Source organism: Cygnus olor, chromosome 4 (assembly GCF_009769625.2).
Source record: "Cygnus olor isolate bCygOlo1 chromosome 4, bCygOlo1.pri.v2, whole genome shotgun sequence".
In the NCBI taxonomy this organism is placed as follows: domain Eukaryota; kingdom Metazoa; phylum Chordata; class Aves; order Anseriformes; family Anatidae; genus Cygnus; species Cygnus olor.
Window position 1 is genome coordinate 43114061 of NC_049172.1, and position 16391 is coordinate 43130451.

The 16391-nt window shown below is 42.2% G+C and overlaps 1 long non-coding RNA gene across 1 annotated transcript in view; it reads left to right on the top strand.

Annotated features, from left to right (window-relative positions):
* Positions 1-16391, top strand: part of LOC121069742 — a 98924-nt gene that overhangs the window by 66143 nt on the left and 16390 nt on the right. Inside the window, exon 2 of the long non-coding RNA XR_005819589.1 lies at positions 13207-13301. This is a non-coding gene — a long non-coding RNA (uncharacterized LOC121069742). The remainder of the gene's footprint in view (positions 1-13206; positions 13302-16391) is intronic.

Sequence of the window (16391 nt, forward strand, 5' to 3'; positions counted from 1 at the left end):
CTGCTTTCTCAGGGGCATTCATTGACTGAATTGTCTAAACACATTGACCACAACTGCCAAGTTATAAATGCTTTCCTTCAGAGATGATAATCTAGATAAAGCAGTTGGCTAGCTGCCTCCAGAGGACGAATATACAGCAGGGTGAGTTCCTAGCGCTTTTATTTATCATCTGGAGTATCTTAATTATTAGCATTAGACAGGCTCAGGCATTTCCTGAGGAGCTGGGGACAGATATATGATTTATGCTGGTAGAGGCTGTGCTCCTGCCCTGCCACATGTCTGTGTGTCACCTTGTCTTGCCCCTTGGAGATGGTGGGGCACAGAGGGGGAACGTAACCCCAAAAACACAGAATGGCTGTGGCAGGATCTGGCCCTGCACCCGTGGGCAGAACTGCTGGGGCAGACTGTGCGTGCAGCTCCCTGTGGCACATCCCTGCTGCTGGCAGGGTTCACAGCCAAGTTTGGGGTGCTGGCACCTTGCAAAGGGAGGATGGGGCAGGGGAGTGCATCCCTCCACTTGGCCTTTCCTGCTCCTCGTGCTCTGCCTCCAGTGCCAAAGCACCGTTTCCACCTAGTTCTCTAAAGGTGACTTTCATTAGAAAAAAATAAAAAAAATAAATAAAAAATAAAAATGTGGCAGGTTTACAGGTATGTAAACACCTTGTTTTACAATCAGTAATATAAAAGCCTGACTTGACCTGACAGCTTTTCTTTAAAGAAAATATTCCCCAGCTATAATGAATCTCCTGTCACTAGTTCCCGTTTCCAGAGACAAACTGTACTGTTCCAAGAATGTGTTGCACAAGTGAATTCAAAACAAAGTAATCATGGGGAAAGTGGGTTCCTTATAGCAAAGCTTTTATAAAGCATCACAGACACAGTTATTTTAATCTTCTGAAGTGTCTCTATCAGTACTTCCCTTCCTCCAAGCAATTTGGACCAGAATGACAGCAGCAATAATTGCAGGATGACTCACTGGCTATATTGGAGGTGAGACATCATTGCAGATGGAAGGCCAAGAAACAAGCCTTAAAAACGGACTTGTTTTCATATTGCTTCTGTCTGTTAGCTGGGCAATCCTTATAATGGCACCACGAGTGTCCCTGGTCCCAGGGCCCGCTGGCACAGTTGCTCCAGTTTCAGGTTTCCAGGACACCTCCAGAAAACCACTTCCATTTGGCTCCTGTCAGACAGGATCTTAATTTCTGAGCTCGTTTTAATATCAATTTTATATTTGTTATAGTCACATAAACACATTCTTTGTGTACTTATCATTTTGTTACATGAAATATTTTACAGGCTGTTGGTTATTATTTCAGACTAGGCCATTTGGGGATCCTTCTTGGTGAAAATCAATCATGACAAATATTTAACATTGCTTAAAAGAAATAGTTTTCGTGTTGGTACTCTTAATAACAACAGCTATCACCATGTGATCAATGCTAAGATGTGTTATGATACCCAGAAAGCACCTCTATGATAGCATTTGCAAGTTCTGCACTTTGCAATCTTATCACTGACAGAGATAGAGCAATCCAAAAGCCCTGCAGTGGGATACAGGGAGAAAATACAGGGACAAAGATGTAGGAGAGTCTGGAGCAGGAAAGGAGGAGGAGGACAGGGAAGGAACTGCTCTTTGCAGTTGTTCCTTGGGCTTAAATGACCAGAGCAAGTTTAGAAGTCCTGGCAAAATGAATTTTGGCATCCACAAAAGCGAGATACTTTTGTGGCACACCGAGGAAGGAAAAGAGGCTGAAGGAAGCAAGGGGTCCTGCCTTTCTCTTATTGCTCATTCACACATAGAAAGTTAACATCATTTACTGTTTTGTCTCAGAGCAGACTTGAGATTCAAGCTTTCCCCAGGGAGGAAACCAAGGGAAGTTTATCCGATAAGGAGGTGCGAGAGGCAGGGAGCTGCGAGTACCTGGCACTGCTAAGGCTGTGCTCCCCAGAGCTGGGGGCTGTGGCGCAGGAGGAGCAGCTAGTGAATGGAAATGTGAGCCGTCTTTGGTACGGGGTGAGCAAGCTGGGAGCCGGGCAGCAGCAGGAAGGGAGGGCTGAGCCTGAGAGGAGCATGCACCGACTAGCACCAGCACAGAAAAAACAGCTCTTGGAACCACTTCCATAAATTTTATTTTCCTTGAAGCATCCGGCAGCAGAAGAGAGCGAGAAGGGGAGGGGAAGAAAGGGAAGGGGGAAGGGAGACGGACGGAAGTGTGAATGGAGCCACAAGCTGTTAACGCGCCCTCCCAGAAGTGCAGATAGGCAATCATTTCCCGTCGTGACACCAGCGTGCCCTGTGACGGCTGGAGAAAATCACCATGGAGAGCCTGCTGCTCTCCTGCTCCGCTGGCCGTCCTGCAGCTCACCCGTGGCTCAGGGCTGGTCTCGGAGAGCTCTGCGCTGGGAAACAAATAAATCAGTGGAGCTGAAGGACTGGGCTGCGGCAAGCAGGCAGAGGCATGCGGAGCAGCAGGGTGAGGAGAGACCAGGAATCTCCCAGCAGCAAAGCCCCTGCAAGCCTAGCCTCCCGGCACTGGGGAGCCACCGCTGGCCCTAGTGGGCCAGCACAGCTTCGTACCTTCTCCAGGAACAGTGAGGAGCTCCCAGAGGGTCTTACACCCAACCACCCACCACCACTGGTGCCAAGCATGTTTGCAGCAGCCCTAACAGAGCAAGAGGAATGGCTTCTTCCTCACATTCGAGTCCCAAAAATTGCAGAACAGAGCCCTTGTGCAAAAGAGGCTTCCAACGTTTGTCCTGTCCTTTGACACCTTGCTCTTAACCCCGCATTTCTTGGTGAGGAAGTATTTCTTTATGGTAGGAAAATGTGGGTGGGAAACAAACACATAAACACATCATTCATCATCACATATTTCTTTTTTTTTAGTTTTGAGTGCTGTAAGCAACAGGGAAATGTAAACAAAAATACTTCTTTTCAACCTGCAGTAATAGTGGCTGGACTGTTAACTGTTTCCTAGTCTGTCATCCTTATAACATGTGGTTATGTGGCAGCTCCCAGGCAAGAAGTTTGAAGAAGGGTTCCTGTTGCCATCTGTGTTCCACAAAAGTGTATGCCAAGTAGAGGGGACAAAGGGACTTGCCCAGGTCAGTGAAAAAGGCCTGATCTAAACCCTTTCAAATCAGTGAAATCAGTTGCATAGAGTTCATCTGGGGATTTGGATAAGACCCTGAGTCAGAGAGAACGTGGAGGATCTCAAACACATCTGCTGATACTCTCAGCATTTGTCTCCTGAATTATATCATTATTTTCTTTTATTTGGGGGTAGGGGGAGGGAAAAAGTGGAAGGCGCAGTTGCCAAGGCAGAGACCAGGGCTGGCTAAAGCATATAAAAGTGTTAAAGTGCTTTATAATGATTCTAAGAAGTGCTCAGTAAAAATATTCTGTATCTAATAAATGTGTGAGTAAGAACACAATAATATTCACAGAACCATAATTCCTTCCAGCAAAGACTTTGAATACAAAACAGATCAGATGGTTCCCAGTCAGAAGCAATTGGTTGTTATTGAAGCCACCATGGAAACTTCTCAGGCCTCTGCTCTGTAATTCCAGATGGTAAAGCAGGGGAGCAGACCACAGCACGACTGATACCAAAGTGAAGATTTAGCTATGCTTGTAATAGAGCTGGCTCTTACTACAGGGCCACAGGAATCTCTTGGATTTAGTGCTGCACTGGGGATAAATGAAGTGCTTGGAAAAGATCGAGGTCATACAGGCTGCCTCTTCACGCACCTCTCTTTCAATGTCTCTAAGTGCAGCTGTGTTGTACAGAAGTGTAAGGGCCTTACCAGAGCTATTCTGATAACACGTGAACGTGTGCTCTCATGGCCTTCCCAAGCAATCCTCTCCTGTATTTTCTAAACTGACTCAGGTTGTTTGCTTTTTGTGAAGCTGAACACAGCTCTCTTAGGAAATCACAAAAATATCTGTATTAGGGATTGTCACTGAAAGCCAGGCACCTTCCCAGCTAGTCTTTGTCGAAAATGCCAACCTTTACGTTTTAACAGCTGAACAACCCCAGAAACTTAGGTGAATGGACTTGTGGCTGAGTTAGAGGAAGTTTCAGAGCAGAGCCAGATGCAAGCCCCCTTCATGGCTGCAGAAGTGCCGGTGTGAAATGGCTGCACCACGCTCCAGCTACCAGGGATCTGGGGCTGGGGGCCCTCCGGAGAACATAGCGATGGGGTTTCCACAACTACTGGAGTAATTTCTACAGTGAAATAAATTGTTTTGTGAATGCTTAGGGGCTGCAAATTCCAACAGTGTTGTGAAACATGGGTGCAAAGAGGATAATGATGCATAGTGAACTACTTGTTGCCTAATGAATAGGTTGTGACAAGACCGTAACGAGGTGCTTCAGTTACAAAACGCAAACAGAAAGCATGTTGAATTGAAATGAGGAGATACAGTGTGCATTCATTGCACACAAAGGAATGTCAAAATGAAGCACATCCTCTGTGACCTAACGGGGAGAGCATTGGGTAGGATCCTATCAGTTTGGACTCAAGTACTTGCTTTGTTGGGTGATCTTGGGAAAGTCACTTTCTTCAAGTCTCTGCAAGACAGGAATAGTCACCTCCTTTTCTATCTGAATTATTATTATCCTAACTGAAAGAATGAATTATGGTGGCTGTTATTTCGGCCCTCTCCCATCATTTTTCTCAGTCAGTTCAGCTCTTGTATGAGGGTGGCTCTCCTCTGGCATATGACATGCTGGGCAAGCTTAATCAGGTGTCATTTATGAAATGAAATGGGATTAAATTTTACTTGTAGCTTAACAAGCACCCAACTATATTATCCACTGAATCATCACAATGTCAACCTCTTAAAATTTATTTAGCTTAAACAAACTGTAGGCTGTTGCTAAGGAAGATATTATAACGTTATAATAATTATAACAGTGAAGTGTTGTAACAGTTCTCTGATGGAGGCATTGTTGACTTTTCAGATTTTTCTCAGGTTTATATAGATGGCATTTAATTTGATTGCCTTTCACAGGTCTTACCACAGTGCTTATCCTTTATTTTCAAACAGTGAGTAAAGATATTTGTCAAAGGCTACAGAAAATCCTGGAAGTGAAAAGTACACTCAGTGTTTGTACTTGGACAAAGCTATGGAGACTGCATTTGGCTATGCCCGCTTACAGTCTTTTTCTGTAAAACGCAGTGTTTAAAATAGAATATGTTTTATGATTGCATTTGGAATACTTTTTTTTTTTTCTTTTACCACATTTGCCTAGCATAAATGCGTGTCAACGCAGCTGACTGAGGAATGCCACATGCACTGCTCCACGGTGCCAATTTGAGGTGGAATCCTGTTTGGTGCATTTCAGTTCTCACTTTTAATGCCCCGGAAGGTCATGCTAGGAAACTTAGGGGAGGTTATATAGATTCTGCAGATTCAGAAGTTTGCCATTAAAAAGCATTTTATGTGTGTTTATTAATCACACAATGCACTTCCTGCACTACCCAACCCAGCCGGGCTCTCTCAGTGCACAATTGTGTTGTATTTATTGCATATCCTCCAGGGCTGGGATTTAGAGCTTGGACGGCTAACAGGAACAGAATGTTTTCATCGTCTATGACTAACGTAATGACTAAGTGCAGGGCTCTAAATGGATCCCAGATCTACTGGGACAGTGCAGGACAGGATATGAAGATGCTAACATCTGAAACTACTCTTAGCCCCAGTGAAAGGGGGACACAACTGCCTCTGCTGATCCACTAAAAGAGGTCTTGGGTGCTTATGAGAAAGCATTTAAAGGCTCTTGTAGAGGTGAAGGTTAATTTAAAAGAAATCCAAAGCTAGTAGTAAATTACTGTATTTTTAATTAGCTTCCTAAGTACAGTGATGTATGAGTTGTTGGGACACATACGCGCTGTGCTGTGATGAAGACAGGACATCACCATGACCTTTCATCTAAATAAAATGAAAAAATAACAACCAAAAAACTCAGCGACTAGTGAAAAAAAAAGAGAATGCCAGGAAGTAGAAGATCATGGTTATTTATAATTATTTCTACTTCTTATTCTTTCTTTCCCCAGGTTGTACATGCAGATGAGCTAGAGATTTGGATGTTAATTTCACTCTGTAGTAACATATTTCATAGAAGTCTTTGGTCTGCTCATGTCTCTCATCTCATGTTAGAAAACCTATGTGAAACGTGGAGGCATTTTTAAACTCTTTCACGTGGAATAAGAACAAGAATAAGAATAAATAAGAACAAGAATAAGAGAAAATAAGTTAAACCTAACTTTACAATACTGGTTACAGAGGATTTTATTGTAGTGGATAGAAAGTCTTCAGTACACTAAGAGAAGTCTACCACAGAATAGGGACATCTAAAAACTTGCTAGAAGTGTGGGGAAAAGTCCAAATTCTTTAACTCCTGCAGCTCAGTCTCTCCATATTCCCCACACACTTACCCTGTAAGTAAGGAAATCTCTAGGGGAAATTAGTTGGGCCCTGTATATGGTCATAGAACCACTTATAGGCATAGATGTTCCACACATACTTCAAAGAAAAGTGGTTGTTTAATACTATATGTTGTACTGTAGGAAATGTACAGAAGTTTTAGACCTTCTGATGCTTCTCTACCTTAGAGACAAGCAGAAGATGCAGCTTTTCATCTGACAGGGTTTTTCTTATCCATAATAATGCTTCTGTTGTGCCTTTTTTTTTTTTTTAAATCCTTCTTGAATAATTTGACGTTCAGGTTAGGCAGTTCTTGAGATTTTGTCAGATATTATTACCTTCTCTGTGAAAGTATGTATATGGCTCTGTGTTCTGCATAACCTAGGCTTGTGTAAAGATAAAATATTTAAAAATATGCAGTTGGGTTTTCTTTACCTTGGCCTTATTAAGTATAGAAAATAACCACTTGTGCTTGTGTTGAAGGAAAGTGTTTCTTTATGGGTTAGTGAAATGAGCTATTCAAAAACACTAAATCCTTCCAAAATACCCTTGCAGAGCTGTCAAAGCCAGTGAGACCTCAAGTTATATTATCAACAACATGCTGTAAACGCTGCCAGAGTCTGAGGGAAGCATGAGTTTGACACTAAGCCTATTCAGAAATGACCTAGCATTCTCTTAATTAATTAACAGACATTGTCAGCTTGCGATATAACTTTCCTTCTCTCATTCTTTTCAATGTACTCACCCTTCCAGCAACAGGTCAGTGTGTCTACGTGTGCCTGTTAATGAATGCAAGCATCATGAAAATAGGAGTGGAAAGTCGCTTGAATTTTTCTTCATGTGTTTTCCTCTTGGCCAATAGAGAACAGAACTAATCCTGTGGGCATTTCTTTAATACCAAGATCCCATTTTCTTCTCCAGAACTTCTCTGAGAAACAGTAGTTTGAAAGATCACCTCTTGTAATTAAACTCATTCCATATGAACCCAGCTGTTGCATTAGAAAACAAAGTGTCAACACAAAGTAGCGTACATCATAGCCCACTTGCTGAAAAACATGTTATCTGTATTAACATAACAACTGCAAATAATTCTCCCTATGGCTAAGTTAAGCAAATTTGTCCTGAACTGTTTTTTCAGTACCCTATTGAGATTTGGGACACTTCCTATTTTAAATGGACTAATTTACCCAACCCTGCATTCTCATTTGCATTGTGTACACTATTATATCTATGCTTACTGTTTGTTACACAATGTTTTTAAACAAAAACTATGTGATGGTTGAATGTGAATATTATTTTCTGATTGTCTGACACAATATCTAGTTCTGTTTAAACTACAGAGTACAAAACATCTATTATGTATACCATGGACTTTTAGTCAGGTTTAATGAAATGCGTCACTACCTAGGAAAAATATCTGTTTTTCCTAATTAGTAATTCCAGAAGATGAAAATTAATTAAATACAAAGGCAGATGACTGGTTTGGTTCCATGAAACCATACAGGCTTGTAACTTAGATTGTAGTGTCTTGATAATAGAAATCCCTAGCCAAGAAAAGTGGTTGGGGTGGGAAGGACCATATGTAGCATCGGTAGCCCTTCTCAGTGCTTTGAGAAGAAAATTATTTTTATCTGAGCCAGTACCTATTTTCTTCAATAGTTTTAAATATCCCTTAAACCTCCTAGAAATCTTTGTCACACTAGGAAGGAACAAAGTGGATGCTTTCAAAATTATAAGGAACACGTGACATACTTGGTGATTGTATTGAACTACAGTGCACTGACCTCTGTATCCCAGAACAGGCAGGGAAGGAATAGATTATCTTACAGTAAAAGCCTAGGTAAAAGTCTATTTGAGATGCCTTTGGGGTACCGCCATTTTATTTTCCTTCTCAGAAAAAGGCCTATGTTGAAAACCTCTTAAATTAGCAAAATCTGAAGAGTTCTTATTCCTAGTGTTCATGGTTCTGTTCACCTTTTTTGTCACCTCATGCAACCTCAAAGAGGAGACTTGCTTCAGCTCATGACACAGACAACTGGAAATGGTAAAGGCGTGTTCAGTGCCTACCAGTGCTGTGGATTGTTACAAGCAAGGATTTTTCAGTGTTGCTGCTGTATAGGGCGTTACTGCCAGAGGAAACACTTTCCTGTGGTAGAGAGTTTTCATTACTCAAATTAGATCTCTTCCAAAGAAATAAGTGAAATAATTTTTTATTAGTTATTAGTGCTGCTAACATGAAATGTGTTACTTCAAAAGAGAGCAAGCCAAACTGAACAGATGAAGGTCAGCCCTTTGCAAGTAGCCTGCACACTAGAAAAATGAGCTTCCCCCAAGTCTATAAAATGTATAACAGACTTTTGAGACTTAATAGTTAAGTTGATGGAGGATAGCCAAAACTACCAGTGTAGCGGATTAGGAAAAAGTCTGCAAGTACAGCTTGAGGTACATGAAATCCATACACCATTTGGAGAGCAAAAGTAAAGGCTATGAAGAAAGCTATGCTGCCAGCTAAACAGGCTCCTATTTCATTCATAGTCTTAACAGAGCAGCTTGGTGCAACTAGATAAAATCCCCACTCTGACTATACCCTAGCATAGCAAATGAGAACTAGAAAAATTACAGTTCCCCATACCTAGTTGCCTTTTGTATACGAGTGGAAAAATAAAAAATAAAAATCACTTTTCTGCTATTCTTCCCACTTTCCATCCTCTTTCTGGCAAAATATCTCTTTTTTCCTTGTTCAATTCATATTTGTCTGCTATCTTGCTAACCATGCCAAGTAGCATGTGTTAAGAACCTATCACAGAACGTTACTTTTTAGCTCTGAATTGCCATGGGATGCCTGAGCCTGTAATTTTTCTTCTTGTTGGTATTCCTGGAGTGTATCTGTTGTGTTCCTGCTTCAATAGAATCATCTGCATCACTGACACCATGTTAAGACCGCAATGATTTCAACATGCAATCGTGATTTGACCTCCAAAATAGTATTCTTTTGGATGAAAAATGTATGGTGAAAAATTAAGGCAATTATTCTAAAGAGAGGCATGAACATTTCGCTATACCAAGTGGTGATTACGGGAGACTCAAAAGATGTAACAATGACAGTAACTCGAATGCTCTCCACTGACTCCCTTGAGATCCTAGAAAGGGTATTTGAAATCTCTCTTCTGCCACTGTTGTTAATTGCTGAAATGCATGGCCAGAGGACAGGGAAATGGGCTGGCATCAAGCTCAGGTGTGGACCCTGGGCACAACACTATGGCTGGGCAGCTGTGTGTCACCTCCACAGCGGTGCTCACTCCTGGCAGCCCCCTGTTTCCATTAACACAGGAATGGCTCAGTTTTCGAGCAGACAACAGGGCCTAGGGAAGCAACACGAGACAGCTTCATTTTACAGACCAGTCTGATATATTCCATATGGTGTGAGAGCAGCTTTCAACTCTTTATCTAGGCAGGGTTGGATGGAGAAACTTTGAAAGCGAGGAAACAGAAGGTAAAAGGAAAAGTCAGAAACCATCGTCTGGTTTCCAATAGTAGAACGCTATTTGGTTTGGCTTTCAGACATGGCAATTTAGCAACAGGAAATGTCAGCTCGTTAGAGCCATCGTATGGCATCATATGATGATAGCAGTCATTCCTGCTGGCTGGGGTCCAGCGATCGCACTCGGTGGGGAAACGGCATGATTTGATATGAATGTCTCGGTTTCATTTTTAAGACGGGACAGTTTAGTGGGCTGGTTGACTTGGCGGGCTGTTAACAGAATTAATTTGATTGCCTTGGCAGTTGTAGGAGGATGCATGAAGGAAACCTTCTGGCTCTGCTGCCAGCATTTAATACCAAATGATTATCATATACCATTGAACTGGTGCTGGATGAAGCATGCGTGAGGGCTTGCAACAACTTTACCAAAAATAGTAAGTGCCATTTGAAGTTGGCAAACACGTGCGCTCAAGAGAAAACAGGCTTTCCAGTTAAAGCCAGTCAGGACTTCACCCCGCCAGGCCTGTTACTTTTCATGTTCCTGGACTGTGTCATTTTTCATCCATGCTCCAGTTGTGAAAGTGCTGCTTTGTATTATCTGCCGCTGAATTATATTAAAAGCCATGACTGTCTGCTGTTGATGGAGTCTGTTTCCACTGGAGGATGGATACCTGCATTAATGATAGCTGGATTTTCTGTTCAGCAGCTCATAGTCTTGGCATCCAGCATGTTATTTTGCCTAAAACACCCTCGGAATAATGTTGTGCAGGGAGCTGTGTTTTATATATGTAAACCTCGTGGCTTTGTTTGGAGTGAAAGAAAATGCCACTTGGACTGTGATTCAATTGTACAATTACCTTTTCTTTGGGTACTTAGTACAATGAAGAGGGTGTTCAAGAAGAAGCTATGCATCTAGCAAGGGTTAGCCCTGGGGTTTGGTCCTCTGGAGACAGTGGTGGCATTTTTGCCACCATTTTGCCAAGTGACTAATGGTGAAACAGGTGTGAGCATTTTTCATCCAAAGGACTGAGAGCATTTAAAAGCGTTCAGGAGAGCCGAGTGCCTCTCCAAATTTAAAGCTGCAACTCAGTTTCCATGATCAGACCAATGTTGGTTTCACATCCAAAACCAACACAAAATGGAATATCTGTCTTGAAACTGGCACAATATCTGTGTCTGAGGAATAAGTTTTCTGCTAGATTTGAGGTGAAATGCAGTCAAAGACCCCTGATTTTGAGCACTAAAAGGGAGCCGTGCTGGATCCAGACCCCAGCAAGCTTTCCACAGAGCTGGCACGATGCTGGTGTGGATGGGGAAGGGTCAGGTGTATTTTTTCCACAGCACAGATCTGTTCCAAGAGCACCAGCTCTGCCTGAGAGCTGAGAGGTGCAGTGGGTTCTCACTTCTGGCCAGCACATCTCCTGGCCTGCATTTTTATAAATGCACTGTGCAATGTTATCATCAAGTTTGCTTGATGTTTCTAATGAAACACACTTGTTTTACAAAAGCCAGGTTTTTCTTTTTCATGCATGTTTAACAAAAGAAGAGGAATGTGTTCCCGAGAAACCTTCTGAATCATTGCAGCTATTTTTATTTGGCAATATTCAAAAGAGTATTACTTTGGCAGCAGTGGCAGCATTATCATTACTTCTCTTTGATATTCTTTGCTCATGATTGCTGTGAATTGAACAATCCCAGGTAGAGTGGGGTTCTGCTTCTTTTCTGGGCCACTTTGCAACTCTCTAAGGTTTGAAAAATACAATTTCTCTCCAGTATGGCTTTTCAGAACCTGAAAAAAAAAAAGAAAGGAGAAAAGGTGCAGAGTGGGAAAAAGAAAGAGATTATACAAGCCTACTAGATTTTCTGTTGCAGATGATGGCAAAAAAAGTTGGGGGGGAGAGAGGGGAAAAAATTTAAAATTTAAAACATCATTTTTTTTTTTCTGAAAATGATCCATGAAGGATTAAAAATAAAGCAGAAATGGCTTTTAATAATTTGTTAAAGGTATATAAAAATCAAAACACTGGAATTTAAGAATGATCAAAATTTGTAATCTGGGGAGAAAAAAAAAAAACAAAAGAAAAAAAAAGAGGAATTGAACTGGAACCATAAACAAGTATACAACTGACCTTAAATCTTCCTTGCTATCTCTTTCTGTTGCTGTTTTTTTTTAGTGGGGCTTGGTTTCCTATCCTTTATGAACATTATTAGTAGCATTTATACGTGCTATATATGCTTGTATTTTTTTCCAACACACTATAGTTTGCACATTTGTGGGTGCATATATCCGCACAAAAACGGGAGTATAGAAAGCTCAGGAGCTACTAGTGGAAGTTATTATTAAGCTAATATGTTAATGGTAATTTATGTGCAGTAAATAGATATTTTATCCAGGTAAATCAGATCTCCTCGGACAACAGAGAAGGCGGTTTTTCATCCAAACATCCCCAGGACCAATTTATGGCTGCTGCAGCCCACTAGCAGGTGGTTTGTCTGCATGAGATCATATAGCAGCAGCCATCCAAAGGATTTCTGGTACCCCGCACTAAATCAGAGTGATCTGCTTTAGTGAGTCACTACATTATTGAAGGAGCCATAGTGTGACCAGCACTCCACAGCATTGCTCGCGTGCTCTTCCTTCTGCACACCCACAAGGGTAAATGGGAGGGTAAAATAAAAATAAATTTTAGCCAGTGTGTGTCTCACAAGCCATCTCGTCCTCACACCACCAGGCAGCTTTGGTGGCCATTGCACAAGGGAAGGGAAGCAGGACAGGGGTGCAGCTGGTGTCTGAGGTGCATGGCTGTGCACAAATACACCCCAGCAGTCCAAGCAGGCCTCCAGAGCTGGTCCTGGTGCACAGCTGTCAGGGGATGAGGGTGTTGTCCCAGTGGCTTCAGGCAGGGTTTCTTTGGATGAGAGGAAGAAAAAGAGCGGTAGAGAAGAAAGGCTGGTAGGAAATAATGAGGTATAAATGTTTTACGTATGAATAAGCAGCAGTCAAGTTCCCTGAGAAATGTCACAGCAAGATGTTTTCTTCTGAATATCTTTGGTAGGTGGGACTTGAATCTCCTAGGATGTTCTTTTAAAAAAAAAAAAAAAAAAAAAAAAAAAAAAAAAACACGCAGAGTTCAGAGCATAATGAGTCTGCCAGGACAACAGTGACGGTATCAACCACAAGTTTATGCTAAGATAACTCAGAAATAAGTTAAATGCATGTTCAATGGCTGCACCTGGACTCAGCGATGCCTGCCATTATTTTTGTGGTTTTGCATTCACATTTTCCTAGGTTTCTTCATGCCTGCTTTCTCACATTCACATGAAGAGCCCACACAACCAGGGAGAGCTGGCTGACTAATGGGTGATAGAGAGGAAACAGTGACAGTGAGTAAAACACTCTCGGCAGCACAAAGAGGGGAAAAAAGGGTGGGGGAAGAATGGTCTGAGCTGTAGTAATCAAAGGAATTAGTGTTAATGTCAACGGATGGAAAGATTCAGAAAAATGTAACCATTGTGCTGTTCCTCCCCACGGGGCAGGAAGGTAGCAGTGGGGCACATGGGTCCAGTGGAGAGTGGGGTGTGGGGGCTCGCCCCTAGCTGCTTGTTGCATCTTCCCAGGGTCATCATTTGTACTCCTGAACACATTTCATCTGCCGGCTCTGCTGTAACCCCACAGCTTGAAATTAAACTTGGTGTCTCAAATGAGCATTGGATGTAGTAAGGCGGCTGTTGTGCATGAAGTGTCACACATTGTTAAGGCTTGTGCTCTAATTAACTCGAAGTGGCATAGACCAGGATTGTATAATTGTGTCCTTATTAACACGTGAGGCTTGACAGGAATTACTGGGCTTGGTTAATGTTAATGTTCAACAAGTTAATTTGATGTAAGTGAATCAATATCTTTCCCAATGTCATGTTAAGTTAAACATACATAAAATATCAAAAAAAAAAAAAAAGGGGGGGGGGGGCTAACTTTTCTTCTTATTGAGGCTGATGTGCCTTAGGTTTCTTTAAAAGGAAACAAAAGTAGGAATCTATTCCTATCCATAGCATTTGAGATCAGATCATCTGAGGCTTTCTCTCTCTATTCAAACTGACGTGCCTCTGATACTTTACTACAGAGTTAGACAACAACTTATCCTCTGAGAAGCATTGTTTCCTATGTGCATGTTTTGAGGTGCAAATTCTGTTGAATGCTCCATAGCAGTTTTGTAGATCTGGTGCTCACATATCCCTTGTCATTAATCCTGGAAATAATTTCTAAAGCTGGAATTCCATTTTTAAGTTCATCCTCCTCTCAGGACAGACTGGTTAAATCCACTACCTGAGTTCCTGCTCAAAAGCCAGCACTGCTTGCAGGTGGAGACATCAACACTGTGTACCAACGTTAGCTCAGTCTTCCCAAAAAGCACAGGGATTGCTCGGCTGAGTCCAGCTCCATCAAAGTAGTTTTATGTGGTTTTAAAAACAGCCCAGTGAAGTGTAGAGGAAACATGCAGCAGCCAATTTACTCCTTTTGCATAGCTGGGAGCTAGAGGTTGGAGAATAAATTCAGTCTACAGTGGGTAAATGTGGGCAAGGATCCCTGGGAAGCAGTTTGGAGCATTTTGGTGAGATGCCTGGAGTGGACTGTCAGATCATTAAGTATTATTTCCCCTTGGTGAATCCATGCTGACTACTCCTGTTCACCTTCTTCTCCCCCACATGCTTAGAGATGACATCTATGGTGAGCTGTTCTAGGGATGGAGGTAAGGCTGACTGGCCTGTAGTTTTCTGGATCCTTTTTCTCACCCTTTTTGATGACTGGAGTGGCACTGGCTTTTTTCCAGTCCTCAGGAACCTACTCTGCTCTCCACAACCTTTCAAAGATGATGGAGAGTGGCCTAACAGTAACATCCACCAGCTCCCTCAGCACTCTGGGCCCATGGATTTGTGGGTGTCAGGTTTGCCTAAATGATCTCTAATCCAATCCTCCTCGACCAAGGGAAAGTCCTCCTTTCTCCAGACTTTCTCTCTTCTCTCCAGGGTCTGTGATTCCGGAAAGCTGACCTTACCAGTAAAGACTAAAGCAAAGAAGGAATTCAGTAGTTCTGCCTTCTCCACATCCTTCATCACCAGGGCACCCACCCCATTCAGCAGTGGGCCCACATTTTCCCTAGTCTTCCTTTTGCTACTGATACATTTGAAGAAGGCCTTCTTAATGTCCTTGACATCTCTTGCCAGATATAATTCCAAATAGCCCTTAGCCTTCCTTGTCACATCCCTGCATACTCTCTCAACAACGTTCCCGTATTCCTCCCAAGCGGCCTGTCCCTTTTTTCTACATTCTGTGTACTTCCTTCTTCTGTTTGAGTTTTTCCAAGAGCTCCTTGCTCATCCATGCAGGTCCTTTGTAGGTCTCCTGCCCCTTTGCTTGACTTCTTCCTCAAAGGGGTGCATGTATGAAGCATATGACATTCCAATGTTATTTTATAACTCACCCTTCTTATTACCTGTGTTCAAGGAGGGCCCAGCCTCTGCTTAAAACCAGGGCATCATTTCATTACTCGCTCACTCTCATGGTGTGATTTTACCCTAGGACTTGTGTCGTCTTGCAAAACTTTTGCTTTCTTCCTTTCCTCTTACAGAGACAACACTTTCTCTGAAAGCATAGTTCCATGCCCACTAATACCAGGCTTACCCAGTATGAACCATTATCACCCTCTGTTACCCAATTTTAGAGGGGAGAATATCGTGCAGGGAGCAACACTGCCCCGGATGGGAATAGGAAGAGATTTTTGGAAAACCCATATTCCCTTAGAAGCAGCACATTTTTTTCTCTTTGGCATATGTATAGGGGACTTAATGTACTTGTAACCTGAGCTCTGGTAATTGTCAGTGTGAAAAGCAAACAGGAACACTCTGTTCTAGCGCGTATTTTTCAAACATATTCAAAAGGCAAGTGGTACTGCAGAAAGCATATTTGCCAATGAAATACAGATCTTTCACTACGGTCATGACTGCCCTGCTGTGTACACTAGCATGCAGTCTGAAGGAATCTCCTTAGGATAGTTGAAGCCTGTTTTTCCTTGGCAAGATGAAAGTATATGGAAAAGCAAGATTCACAACCAGGTGAGGGATGCTTTGGAATACTCCTTCTGTCTAACAAGCACAAGATTTCCTCTGTGTATAAAGAAGTAGTTACCTCCATTCACGCTTGCAGGAGTTTACAGATCAAGTTTCCTGGCTCTCCTGGATGGATGCAGGCTATATACTACGGGATTTCTTTTACCCGTTAAATATATATATCTTTATTTCTTGGTCTGTTTCCACAGATCTTGGGAGCTTTCCAAGTGTATCTTCGCAAGTATTACTGTAAAGTGACTATTGTATTATTTTACAGGGATTTTTAATAACACAAGGTGACATGGAGGTCTTCCATTTCTGATAGCCTCAATATATACAGCTAGTGCTTAAGAGGGTCACACAGAACAC